The following is a 14,775-nucleotide window of genomic DNA, read 5'->3' as shown; positions in this document are numbered from 1 at the left end:
AACAGCATGTATTTCTTAGAATGAGTGCTAATCAAAGCCAACAGTGACTTCATGTCTTAAAACTGTCACAGTGAAATGTTTCTAAATCTAGTCCTCAGGGGATCTACACACTGGAAACAGAAAATCTTGAACTCCAGCCCACCTCGTCCCAGTACAGGTAGTTCCTTAGAAGTCAGAACTAGCTTTAAGCTTGTTTAGTGTTGAGTCCTTTTTATCTTTTCTCATTTTTCTATTTTTTAAAAAAATGTGCTGTGGATAATGCTTACATGGTAACTACCATAAACAAACCAGTTGCACAGCTGAAAGACTTCCATAAGAGAACACAAAAATAATGGCACAGGAGGCTGGGCATGGTGGTTCACATCTGTAATCTCAGCACTTAGAAGGTACAGGCAGGAGGATCATGAATTTGACACCAGCCTGGGCTACACAGTGAGACCCTGCCTCAAAATAACAACAACAAAAAGGCACAGAGACACTGCTTGCCTCTCCTTTTAAAACAGGCTCAGATATGTACTAAGTCCATGTACAGTTGTCTCTTGGTATTCATAGTTTGTTGGCATGCCCAAAAAACATGCACTTCTGTGGCTGCTCACATCCTTGTATAAAATGGCCTGGTCTGTGCTTGGTCATAGCCTGTGCATTCTCTCGTACACTTAAATCATCTCTCAATTACTTATAATGCCTACTCAGTGTAAGTGTAGATAAACTATGGTCACTCTGCATTGTTTAGGGAGTAATGACAAGAAAAAAGTCTGCACATGTTTGGTGCAGGTGCAATTTTTGTACTGAATATTTTCAACCTATGACTGGTTGAATCCACAGATGCAGAAGCTGCATATAGGGAGAGCCAACTGTGCTTGTGGCCATGCCTGCCCACACGAGGTGCTCACCCACAGCTGAACACATCCAAGACTTGGGATCCTTACCATGCAGAACAAGGAGACAAGGGAGACGCTAGGTCCACTTCTCACACATCTCCTTCAGAAACCTTCTTCTTCAGCTTTGGCTAATGGCATGTATTTAGGTAGTAATCTTAAATTCTTTCACATATTTTTAGTTTAAAAGGGGTTATTGATTTTCTCTGTGAGCCAATTAACAGAGAGAGTCATGGGTATTCAAACAGACACATTGGTAAGAGGAATACATGTAAAAACTAGACAGCCAGCAATTCTGCTCCTAGCTATACATCCAAAAGAATTGAGGCAGGGACTGGATCACATATCTATAAACAAATGGTCATAGCATCACTATGAATATCTAGCCAAAAGCTAGAAATAAGCAAATGTCCATTAACTGATGAATGGACAGAAAAAATGTGATATATATATATATATAGATAGATAGATATAGATATAGATATAGATATAGATATAGATGCAAAGTGGAATATTATTTGGCCTTAAAAAGGGATGACATTCTGATACATGTACAACATAGGTGAACCTCAAAAACATCATGCTTAGTGAAAGAAGGTAGACACAAAAGATCATGTATTGTGTATGATTCTCCCTATATGAAATACTCAGAATAGGTAAATATAGAGAGACAGAAAGCAGATTCATGGTTGCCAAGGGCTGAGAAAGGGATGAGAGAATAAGGATCAACTGCTTAGAAGAGCTCACAATTTCTTTTTAGGGTGATAAAAGTGTTTTGGAACTAGATGGAGGTGGTGGTTGCACAACATTGTGAATGTACTAAATTGTGTACTTCAAAATAGTTAATTTTATGTTAGGTGAATTTTACCTCAATTTAAAACAAGGAGAAGCAGCCAGGGAATAAGATACAGACTCCAACAGTGAGGAAGGAGTATTGCCAGTTACTGCCTGCCCTATGTATGTCTGTATCCCCAGGGCCTTCTCTGCCTCCCCTCATCAAAGATCCTTATTTCAGTTGCTATGGCTACATGGTGCTGCCTGGAAGTTGAGAAATCTCCATGCCAGCCCCTTTCCCAGCCTAGCAACTGGCTTCTGCAGATCCTCCTTGGGTCTGTTGAGCAGTAAGCCTTTGCTGTAAACCTCCACCTAATCCTCTGCTGTTCATTGAGCACTTGCCTGTGCCGGGCAGGATTCTAGGAGCTGGGGTGCAGAGCAGTCAACAAGACCACAGCATCCTTGCTTTCAAGAAGCTCACATTCTAGTGGACAGAGACAGACAATATGAAACGTGAAATCAAAAAGAAAATAGCATATGGGTAAGTGCAGAAAATGATGGGGACTGAATGGTAATGGGTTAGCCAGTTACCTTGAAAGGTAACACAGGTGGGTGGTGTGGCTTTGGTTCCTGTGCCTGTAACTCAGATTTTTCTGTAAAATCCACTTTGATTGCTTAGTCAGATGCAATTTAATTTTAAGGTGTAACATTTCAAAAAGCCTTATTATGATTCATATGACTGTACAACATGCACTAGCATCACTTAGGCAAAATGTAGAGCCATTCTTATTTCTCTTCTGTGTATCTTCTACACACACACACACACACACACACACACACACACACACACACACAAACACGTGCATACACCATGTCAACTGCGCCTCCTACAGTTTCTCAAATCCACTCATCCTCCTCAAGAAGGTCCTCTTACAGCTTGGGTGGTCCAGGCCTTTACCACCTCAGCAGTCAGCAGCTTCCTGATGGACTGTCCAGGCACTGCTTTGCTCCACAGCCTCATCTTCTGGTGTCCAGATGAACCTACCTCTGGTGTGATTTCTACCTACTGGTCCTGGTTCTGACTTCTAGAGACTGGTTGAGTAAATATGGACCTTCTACCCCACAATTGCTCTCCCAATAATTGAAAATAACAGCACTTGTCTCCCCTCCAGCCTTCTTCATGCATCCTGGGTGCCAGACCCTTCTTCATCCTGGTAACCCTGATCCAATCACAGTTGAATTTAAGATTTGAAAAATGTATTCAAAACTTAACACAGTAGTTTAAGTGTGGGCTCAATAAAACACAGTGGTTCTGTTTCTTCCTTTGAACGAATTAACTTTTTAACAAATACAGTAATGCTATGAGTTTTGAAAATAAATACACCTGTGTAACCATCATCTATCACACCAGAAAGATTCTTTATTTCCTTCTCCTAGATTATGCCAAGCAACCACTACTCTGATTTCTATTTCTCACTTTAATCTTGGCAATTCTAGATTTTTATATAAATAGAATTACAGAGTATATATTCTTTTGTGACTGGACTCTTTTATTCAACATGCTTTTGAGACACATTCGTGTTGTTGCATACATCAGTAGGTTTTTTTCCCCTTTTCTATGGCTGACTACTATGCCATTGCATAACACCACAGTTTGTTTACCCCTCCTCCTGTTCCTGTGTGTAAGGTTGGGACTACTGAAAATGCAGCTGCTGTAAACAAGTAGCTTTATGGACTTTATTATCCTTTATCTGGGATAAATACCTAGATGAGCAATTTCTGTATCATAGGAAAATTAAACATTTTCCTATGATACAGAAAAAAAAATCCAAAATTTTTGTGCCCATATGTAGGAGAGTTCTAATTACCTCTCCTCATTGCTAGACTTCAGTGTTACCTGCTTATTGACCCTAGCCATTCTCGTGGGAATGAGAAAGTGGTTCTAATTTACCATCATTCAATGAAGCTGAACATTTCTCATGAGCTTATTGTTTTTTTTAAAACATATCTTTTGTGAAATGTAAGTTTGACTTCTACCACTTTTTTTCATTGGGTTGTTTGTCTTATTACTGAATTGTAGTTCTTTATATTATGTAGATAGAAGTTCCTTATCCAATGTTTAATTGTGAATATTTCATTCAGGTACAGGTTGTCTTTTCATTTTCTTAATGATGTCTTTTGATTTGTTTTCCTTTTCTACTTGGTGCTCCCCGAACCCAATCCCTCTCTAAACAACCTTTCTCTAAAATTCAGTGACAGTTTTCTAGTTTTACGTTTTCTTCTAGAAGCTTCATGTATGCAGCTTTTATGTTCATGGCTATGATAGGCCTCAAATTAGGTCTTGCGTATGGTGTAAGGCAGGGGTAGATTTGTTGGTTTTGTTGTACTTTTCCCCATAAGTTATTCTAGCCCCATTTGTTTTTTTTTATTCATATATTCACATGTGTTACATTGTTTGGGCCATTTCTCCCCACTGCCCCTCACCCCTCCTTTTCCCCCCTACTCCCTCACTTCCATGCAGAACCTGTTCTGCCCTTTTCTCCAATTTTGTTGAAGAGAAGACATAAGCATAATAAGGAAGACAAAGTGTTTTTGCTAGTTGAGATAAGGACAGCTATAGAGAGAGATTCCTAGCATTGCTTCCATGTACAAATGTGTTACAACCCAAGTTGATTCATCTTTAACTGATGCCCTTCTCCTATTACCTCTGCCACTTTAAGGTTTCTGTACTAGTTCCTCTGCAGTGGGGACATCAAATACTATCATGTTTTGGGTTTCTTACCTATCCCCATACCTCCTGTGTGTGCTCTCCCCTTATCACGTGACCTAAATTCAACCACATTGCTGTATTTGCCCTAGATCTAAAGTCTGCATATGAGGGAGAACATACAATTTTTGGTCTTCTGAGCCTGGCTAACCTCGCTCAGAATGATGTTCTCCAGTTCCATCCATTTACTGTGAATGATAGCATTTCATTCTTCATGGCTGAGTAGAATTCCCTTGTGTATAAATACCACATTTTCTTAATCCATTCTTCAGTAGTGGGGCATCTTGGTTGTTTCCATAACTTGGCTATTGTGAATAGTGCTGCAATAAACATGGGTGTGCAGGTGCCTCTGGAGTAACCTGAGTCACATTCCTTTGGGTATATCCCCAGGAGTGAGATTGCTGGATCATATGGCAGATCTATGTTTAGATTTTTAAGAAGCCTCCAAATTATTTTCCAGAGTGGTTGTTCTAGTTTGCATTCCCACCAGCAGTATACTAGAGTTCTTTTTTTCCTCCACATCCTCGCCAACACCTGTTGTTAGTGGTGTTTTTCATGATGGCTATTCTAAGAGGGGTGAGGTGAAATCTTAGTGTGGTTTTGATTTGCACTTACTTTATGGCTAGAGATGGTGAGCATTTTTTTCATGTGTTTTTTTGGCCATTTGAATTTCTTCTTTTGAGATAGTTCTGTTTAGTTTACTTGCCCATTTCTTTATTGGTTCATTGATTTTGGGAGAGTTTAGTTTTTTGAGTTCTCTGTATATTCTAGTTATCAGTCCTTTATCTGATGTATAGCTGGCAAATATTTTCTCCCACTCTTTGGGTGGTCTCTTCAGTTTAGAGACCATTCTTTTGTTGTGCAGAAGCTTTTTAGTTTTATGATGTTCCCATTTGTCCATTCTTTCTCTTAGTTGCTGGGCTGCTGGGGTTGTATTGAGGAAGTCCTTGCTTATACCTATTGCTTCCAGAGCGTTTCATGCTCTTTCCTATACCAACTTCAGAGTTTCAGGTCTGGTATTAAGGTCCTAGTACAGGGTGATAAACATGGATCTAGTTTTGGTTTTTTGCAGACAGCCACTTTTCCCAGTGACATTTGTCGAAGAGGCTGTCTTTTCTCCATCATATATTTTTAGCCCCTTTGTAAAAAAATAAGGTGGTTATAGTTGTGTGGCTACATATCTGGGTCATCTATTTTGTTCCACTCATCTTCATGTCTGTTTTTATGCCAGTACCATGCTGTTTTTATTGCTATTGCTTTGTAATATAGTTTGAAGTCAGGTATTGTGATACCTCCAGCTTTGCTCTTTTTTGCTGAGTATTGCCTTGGCTATTTGCAGTCTCTTGTGTTTCCAAATGAATTTTAGGGTAGATTTTTCAATCTCTGTGATGAATGTCATTGGAATTTTGATGGAAATTGCATTAAAATTTGGTAGTAGATTACTTTTGGTAGTATAGTAATTTTTACTATGTTGATTCTACCAATCCATGAGCATGGGATTGTAGTCTTCCTCAATCTCTTTCTATTTTCTTATATTTGCTGAGTCTTGCTTTGTGCCCTAAGATAAGATCAATTTTGGAGAAGGTCCCATGGGCTGCTGAAAGAATGTATATTGTGCAGAAGTTGGATGAAATATTCTGTAGACATCAGCTAGGTCCATTTGATCTATGGTGTGATTTAGATCTAGGATTTCTTTATTGATTTTTTTGTTTGGATGACCTATCAATTGGTGATAGGGGGGTATTAAAGTCTCCCACTACCACTGTGTTGGAGTTTATATATGTTTTTAGGTCCTTCAGAGTATGTTTGATGAAATTGGGTGCATTGATGTTGGGTGCATATAGGTTTATAATTGTTATTTCCTTTTGTTGTATTTCACCTTTTGTTAGTATGGAATGTCCTTCTTTATCTCATTTGATCAATGTAGGTTTGAAGTCTACTTTGTCCAAGATAAATATTGCTACTCCTGCCTGGTTTTTTGGGGGGAGCATTAGCTTGGTAAATCTTCTTTCAGCCTTTCACCCTAAGCCAGTGCTTGTTTTTGTTGATAAGGTGGGTCTCCTGTAAGCAACAGATTGTTGGATCTTCCTTTTTAATCCAGTTTGCCAGTGTCTTTTGGTGGGGGAATTAAGTCTGTTAACACTCAGTGTTAGTATTGATAGGTATGTAGTGATTCCTGTCATTTAGTTGTCTTTGTTGTTTAAGGGTTTGATTGTGTGCAGCTGAATTAGTGTTATCTCTACTTTCTTGCCTTTTCTTCTCCTGTGGTTTGGTACTACCTGTCCTTTCATGGTTTTGTGTGCTTTCCTTTTCTGTGTGCAGGATTCTTTGAAGAATCTTTTGTAGTGGTGGTTTTGTGGTCATATATTGTTTTAGCTTCTGCTTATCATGGAAGACTTTTATTGCTCCATCTATTTTGAATAATAGTTTTTCTGGGTAGAGTAGCCTAGGGTTGAAGTTATTTTCATTCAGTGCCTGGAATACCTCACTCTCCATGCCCTTCTTGCTTTTAAGGTTTCTGTTGAGAAATCTGCTGTGATTTTGATGGGTTTACCTTTGTATGCTTTTTGTTTTTTCTCTTTTACAGCCTGCAATATTCTTTCTCTAGTCTCTGTATTTGTTGTTTTAATGATAATATGTCCTGGGGTAGTTCTATTTTGGTCAAGTCTGTTTGGTGTCCTGGAGGCTTCCTGTACCTGAATGGGCATAGTTTTCTCTAGATTTGGGAAATTTTCTGTTATTATTTTGTTGAATATATTACAAATTTCTTTTGCTTGCACCTCTTCTCCTTCTTTAATGCCCATGATTCTCAGGTTTGGCCTTTGGATGGAGTCAGTGAGTTCTTACATATTCCTTTCACGTGGTTTGAGTTGTTTGACTAATAGTTCTTCAGTTTTTCCTTTAATTACCATTTCATCTTCAAGTTCTGAGATTCTGTCTTCTGCTTGTTCTAGTCTGCTGGCATGGCCTTCCATTGTGTTTTGTATTTCTGTTTCATTTTTTTTTCTGAGGTTTTCCATATCATGGGTCATTTCCACTTTAATATTGTCAATTTTTGACCATAATTCACTTATCTCTCTATTTATGGTGTTCTCTATTTCACTTTGGTATTTATTTAGAGCTCCTATGAGTTCACTTATTTTTTGTGTGTCTTCTCATATTCTTTATTTTTATTGTCTTGGAATTTCTTGGGTGCCTCCTGTACATTTTGGTTGACCACGTGTAGTAACATCTCCATGAAATTCTCAGTGATTTCTTCTTTCAGGGTGTTCTTGTGGGCTTTGTTGGGTTCCTTGGGACAGTCTGTCTTAGTTTTGTTGGGGTCTGGAACTGAGTATCCATTGTCTTCATTTTCCTCTGAATCCTGTACTAATTTATTTTTGGGGGGAGAATGTGTTCCATCTCTTTTTCATCTTCCCGTCATTCTACTTGGTGCTGTTTCTGTCCCTGTTCTGTGTGTAATTTAGTATTAGCTAACTTACAATAGTAAAAGTTATGAAACCAAGAAAGAAAAAGAAGAAAAAGAAATAAAATAAAGAAAAAAAAATACAGAACCAAAGAAATCAACAGCAAGAGATTGTTTACTAATCAACAGTGAACAAGACAAGCACTTAGAGAGAAAAAGAAAAAAGAAAAGAAAAATTTCAGGTTCAGGAACAATGCAGTTTCAGTCTTAGTAGTTCTGGTGTTACTCCTTCAGCATCCAGTCCTGGTGTTGCTATTTAAGCAGTAGCTCTATCATAGTCTCACCAGATGGTTGGGTCAAGAGACAGCTTTGTGAACTGCTCTCTGCCCTGTTTCAGACTGCAGCTCACCTGCTGCCTACTGTCAGCTGACTACTGTTGCAGGCTCTGTTCACGTGGAGAGCAGCTCGTTGCCTCTCCCCCCTTCTCCAGTGCACTCAAAGCACCCTGGCCTCTCTGCTGCATGTCCTTTTCAGTTCCTTGTTTATTTTTCAGTTTTTTTTTGTGGGGTGGGGGTCAATCTGTCCAGGGGCTATGCTGGTTTATCCCAGGGGTGGCTGTGGGAGTACCACATACCCCTTATTTGCTCATCTGTTGGTCTGCATCTCCCAAGCAGGTTTGGAACTGGTGTCTGGTGGCTCAGGAGCCCTCCTGGTTTCTCAATGTAACGTGGTGTGGAGAAGCTTTGTGTGGGCTGGGTATTCAGGGTGTCAGAGTTTTGTTTATTCGTGGTAGTTTTTTTCTGCCAAGTGTGGCTCCAGTGTCTCAGCAAGATTTTTGATTTATGGAGCTCAAGCCTTCTGCTTTTTCCTTCTAGTTGCCATCTTGGATCTTCCTAGCACCATTTCTTTTTTTTTTTATTGTTTTATTATTCATATGTGCATATAAGGCTTGGGTCATTTCTCCCTCCTGCCCCCACCCCTTCCCTTATCACCCACTCTGCCCCCTTCCTCTCCTCCCAACCCCCTCGATACCCGGCAGAAACTATTTTGCCCTTATCTCTAATTTTATTGAAGAGAGAGTATAAGCAATAATAGGAAGGAACAAGGGTTTTTGCTGGTTGAGATAAGGATAGCTATACAGCGAGTTGACTCACATTGATTTCCTGTGCATGTGTGTTACCTTCTAGGTTAATTCTTTTTGATCTAACCTTTTCTCTAGTTCCTGGTCTCCTTTTCCTATTGGCCTCAGTTGCTTTTAAGATATCTGCTTTAGTTTCTCTGCATTAAGGGCAACAAATGCTAGCTAATTTTTGAGGTGTCTTACCTATCCTTACCCCCCCCTTGTGTGCTCTCGCTTTTATCATGTGCTCAAAGTCCAATCCCCTTGTTGTGCTTGCCCTTGATCTAATGTCCACATATGAGGGAGAACATACGATTTTTGGTCTTTTGGGCCAGGCTAACCTCACTCAGAATGATGTTCTCCAATTCCATCCATTTACCAGTGAATGATAACATTTCGTTCTTCTTCATGGCTGCATAAAATTCCATTGTGTATAGATACCACATTTCCTTGATCCATTCGTCAGTAGTGAGGCATCTTGGCTGTTTCCATAACTTGGCTATTGTGAATAGTGCCACAATAAACATGGATGTGCAGGTGCCTCTGGAGTAACCTGTGTCACAGTCTTTTGGGTATATCCCCAAGAGTGGTACTGTGGATCAAATGGTAGATCAGTGTCTAGCTTTTTAAGTAGCCTCCAAATTTTTTTCCAGAGTGGTTGTACTAGTTTACATTCCCACCAACAGTGTATGAGGGTTCCTTTTTCCCTGCATCCTCGCCAACACCTGTTGTTCCTGGTGTTGCTAATGATGGCTATTCTAACAGGGGTGAGGTGGAATCTTAGTGTGGTTTTAATTTGCATTTCCTTTATTGCTAGAGATGGTAAGCATTTTTTCATGTGTTTTTTGGCCATTTGAATTTCTTCTTTTGAGAAAGTTCTGTTTAGTTCACTTGCCCATTTCTTTATTGGTTCATTAGTTTGGGGGAGAATTTAGTTTTTTAAGTTCCCTATATATTCTGGTTACCAGTCCTTTGTCTGATGTGTAGCTGGCAAATATTTTCTCCCACTCTGTGTGTGTTCTCTTCAGTTTAGAGACCATTTCTTTTGATGAACAGAAGCTTTTTAGTTTTATGAGGTCCCATTTATCTACCTAGCACCATTTCTTGAAGACACTTTCCCCATTGGGTTACTTTGCTTATAAATATTTTTCTATTCCCTACTGCATGGGGAACTTCTCCTAAACTATGGCTCTTGCTATTACCATTTAAAAATAAGTCTTAGATGGGCACCAGTGGCTCATGCCTGTAATCCTAGTTACTCAGGAGGCAGAGATCAAGAGGATTGCAGTTTGAAGCCAACCTGGGTAAATAGTTCACAAGACCCTATCTCAAAAAAAAAAAAAAACCTTCATAAAAATAGGGCTGGTGGAATGACTCAAGTCAAGCCCTGAGTTCAAACCACAGTACTGACAAAAAATAAAAATAAAAATTAGTCTTACACACATCAATGCAGTTTATATGCCCTGAAACATTTATTGACTGAATATTGGGCATGAGCTAAGAACTGGGTAGCAGATAACTTTTGTCCTGGAAGAGTCTCCACCTGTTGGAGGAGGCCCACATGTAAGTAAATAATGTCAACATAATAACTCAGGTGATGAGAGTGGATTGCAAAGGGGTTTGTGGAAACACAGAAGAAGGCATGCAGCAGTAGGGCAGCATATTAGAGTAATTGGAGACAGCTAGCTTTGAGTTTAGGCAGATCTAGTTTAAAATCCAGGCTCCAACATATCCTGGTTGCTAAGGCTTATTTCCTTAGAGCTGTTAATGTATCACATGACACAAAGAACAGAATGCTTATTATGTCCACCTGGGACTTACCTAAGTGCCCAACACACCATTCCTATTTTTATCCCCTGGAGCTCAGGGAAGATAATCTTGAATAGGTGATTATTCAGCTGATCCTTGAAAATGGTGAAAGTTGTTCAAAGTTGGTCAGATGAAGAAAGGAAGGAAGAACACTTCAGGCTGAAGCCTGGGAAGAACAAAGATGGAGGCATAAGTCAGCAAGCTCCAAATGGGACTAATGTTTGAAGTGTGGAGAGATGAGTGCCCAAAGATACCTTCATGAGGGAGCTTTATTAGCCATGCTCAGGAGCTTGGCACATTTTTCAGCCAATCTGCTGTGGGGAAGTAGGGGCAGCCTCAGCTCCCTCCTCTCTCTCCTAAGCTCTAAGTCACCACTTTAATGCTGCATTCAACAGTGGCCCTACCTGCAGGATTCCACATGAAGCTTACTTTGAAAGCCAGGCCACGCATCATAGAAGTTTCCACAGACCAACCTGGAAAGGTGCACAGCCTTGGGCACTTCTCCTGTACAGTGAAAGACACAGGTCTCCCAGGACGCCCACATGAAGCCTGTTACCTGCTCCTGATTCGGTCCAACAGCACAGCTGCCTTAAAAGCAGAGATGCACCCTGCACTCAGTGCTGTACTTGGACTTGGACAACTGCTACAGTATTCTTCTTAAATGGAGAGCCTGTCCCACTCCTATTGAAGGCACTCTGCCAGATATGGACAGATCTTCCTGAATGATGCTGGCTTTTAGCTACCTGTTTCCTTTAAGCATCTGGTACCTAGGAAACCTCTTACTAAATGTTTGATATTCATTAACTTGATAACTTTAAACCTCCCAACAATCCCATGAGTACTTTTTATTGTTTTAATTCACAGAGGAAAATGGGGCTCAAAAATTTAACTTGCCTTCATTTACACAGATAGTAAGCAGCAGGTCTAGAATTTGTGTCATCATCTTCACACCTGTGGTATCTATGTAGCACTGAGGAAAGGGTCTCCCTACTCCCCTGGCCTGATAAGCCTTCTCAGCCTTAGCCATTTGTGCATCCCTCAGGATACCTGAGGCTGCCCACTTGGGACCTACCTTCTTGTCTGGGTCATGTCATCGGAGAGGAGCTCCAACAGCATCCCCGTCACATATCACTGTTGCTTATACCCTGACATGGCTCTTGCGGCTTCTATGGCTTGAAAATAGTTTGAATGTATCCCTTAACAGTTTGTGTGTTGAAATCTTGTTTCCCCAGTGTGGTGGTGTTATGAGATGGTAGAATCTTTAAGAGGTTGGACTTAGTGAAGTTGTTAGATCATTGGGGTGATGTCCTTGGGAAGGGATTAGGATAGTTCTCAGGTACTGTGGTATCCACAGTTTCTCTGGCTTCCTGTCTCACCAGGTGTTCTCTCCTTCTTGTACATGCTTCTACCATGAATGCCATCTGCCATAAGGCCCTCACTAAAGGTTAAATAGATGGGGCCACTCAATCTTAGACTTTCTGCTAAATAAACCTTTTGTCTTTACAAACTATCTGGCTTCAGGTATTCTGTGGTAGCAACCAAAAACCAAACTAATCAACCAGCCTACCTCAGCCTGAATTGAATATTTTATTAGCCAATTTCACACATTAGATAGCCAAGGTTCAGAGAGAAAAAGAACAAGTAAGATCACAGCATCAAGCCTCAGATCTAGATCTCTTGCCTCCAAAACAAGCAACACACCACATACTGTGTTACCTTTTTGGATAGGAAGTCACCTATCCAGGAAGCAGTTCAACAGATGTAAGAGGACAATTGGATAGAGAAGTACAAGCCCTCTCAAACTCTGTGTGTATAATACTTTCTAATAACTGAAGCTATAAGAATAAACTGTAAAAAGAGAGAAAATAACCACTAATATTATAACTCAGACTCTCCACTCTTCACTATTGTCTTATCACAAAATGGCAGAACAGTAAAGGGTGAGTGGCTAAGGCATGGATTTAGTATTGAATGACCCAAAACACAGATAAATGTAAAGAAAACATGGATTCATACCTCATAAGCAAGTACTGTATGGCCAGATTAACATCTTTATCCTTTATCTGGTCAGCATGAAAGCTAATCTTCAAAATGAGATCATTGTGGAAAAAGAGACCCTCCTTAAGGCAGTGCAGGACCACAAAACCCTGGCTTGCCAGGAATAAGCAGCATTTCACTGTTGTGCCCAATTTGCTGAATTTATCATGCAAAACCCCAAGTCAGGCCTTTCTTCCACATCTGACCATCTGCTTCTATGAGTCTGTCTGCACACCTCGAGCCTCTGGATGGCAGATTCCAGGCCATGTTCTGTTTTGACAGCTTTTCAGCTATGCCTGTGTGTTGGAGAGCTTGAGAGATGTGTGCAGTGGGTAGGTCTTTAAACATTTTGATGTAATGAGATAGTTACAAGCTGGAAGTGCTGCTGGGGTCCAGTGCTTCCAGGAATGATATGCTAACCCAGAGCATGAATTTCAGTGGTAGCTCACAGGAGTTCTTATGAGTTTAACCATGAGTCATGAGTCATGAGCCTCAGACCATTAAACAGCCAAATTGGAACATTGATACAAATTGATAAATTCTGTAAGAACAACTCCAGCACAGTTTCAGATGGCAGTTTTGCAGAAGACATCAATAAAGATTTTGCAAAAGTCATTCGCATTGACACGGTAGAAGAAACACATCCCTAGTACTTCCTGACATTACACAAACTTGTGTAATAGCAAAAAGGATGGAAATATTGACATACAGCTGATGAAATAAAACACCTTTAACCTGTATTCATTCAGTCCCCAATCATTTCTTGATTACTTGCTACGGGCCAAGTATTCTTGCTTGCTGAGGAAATAGAAGTGATAAAATGCACCCTCTTCTCTCATGGAAGAAACAGACATGTACGAATAATTGTGATCCAGTTGTGATTATGCAGAAGACACTGCAGAAACACAGAAGAAAAATGGATTAGCAAGGAGCTAAGGATGGGCATGAGCTGGATCTTGTGTTTGAGCTGGACCTCATGGGGCATATAAGAATTTGCTGGACTGAGAGGATAGGGTGGGATTCCAGGCAGAGGAATTACATGTGCAAAGACAAAGACTGAGGAGGAAAATAACAGGTTAGGACAATGGCAAGTCATTTAACATACTCCAGTACTTAAATTTTGAGTCATTGTAGAGACAAAAACTAAAAACTCATACATCCTAATGCCCAAGCTGTCCGTCCATAGAGTTTCTCACTGGAGAAGCAAGAAACAAAGAAATGGGGACACATATTTATAGAACCAAAATAATGAGACATTCTGGTTCAAATAGCATGATACATGATTCCAGGGTGGCCTAAATCCTCATGAGAATAATTGGGTGTTGATTAGTGAATTTTGTGTGTGGGTGGTTCTGGGAATTGAACTCAAGGCTTCACGCATGCTAAGCAATCTCTGAGCTACATTCCCAGCTGAGTTCAGTTATTCTCAGCAAATCCTCATGTTATGCTTATAATGGCCTGAGTTATAGTGTTTTTAAAGTACTAGTAAGGACAGGTACAAGAAATGGCTAGAACCCATTGATATTTGCCCAACAGATAAAATGGAGAGGTCCTTGTAGAATGGTGTTGGCAAAAGAGATAAGGCCCAGTAAGTACTCAATAAATGGCAGTACAGAAGTGACATGAGGTCAAATAGAATAACAGGTGAAAATTCACAGGGCAGCCCAGGGAAGCAGTAGGTTTGAATTTGTTGTCTATTTGCAATTTTGAATAAGTCAGTTAAGAAGCACTGAACATTCAGGTCTGTGCATGTGCAAAGTAGAGGCCAAATTTATACTGTCAGTGTGGTACCAAAACCCCAAGTGAGAAATTAAATAAAAATTAGTAGAAGAACATTGAAACCCCTGGGATTTCAGTAGATACAAATATCAAACAGCCTTGTAGGGACAATTTACAACCACCAGGTTCCCAGAATCTCCTTGGGAGGAAACTATTTTTCTAAATATGAGCTCATAATAAAAAATTACAAGCTATATGAAGAAAC

At 40.0% G+C, this 14,775-nt stretch overlaps 1 long non-coding RNA gene across 2 annotated transcripts in view; it reads left to right on the top strand.

Annotated features, from left to right (window-relative positions):
• The first annotated feature begins 1,920 nt into the window (after positions 1 to 1,920).
• The window catches only part of LOC141421688 (uncharacterized), a 154,314-nt gene continuing 141,459 nt past the window's right edge, over positions 1,921 to 14,775 (top strand). For both annotated transcript variants that reach the window (XR_012446357.1, XR_012446358.1), the window contains exon 1: positions 1,921 to 2,193. This is a non-coding gene — a long non-coding RNA (uncharacterized lncRNA). The remainder of the gene's footprint in view (positions 2,194 to 14,775) is intronic.

This window comes from Castor canadensis, chromosome 3 (genome assembly GCF_047511655.1).
Source record: "Castor canadensis chromosome 3, mCasCan1.hap1v2, whole genome shotgun sequence".
Taxonomy (NCBI): domain Eukaryota; kingdom Metazoa; phylum Chordata; class Mammalia; order Rodentia; family Castoridae; genus Castor; species Castor canadensis.
This window is presented reverse-complemented; position numbering and strand designations above follow the sequence as displayed.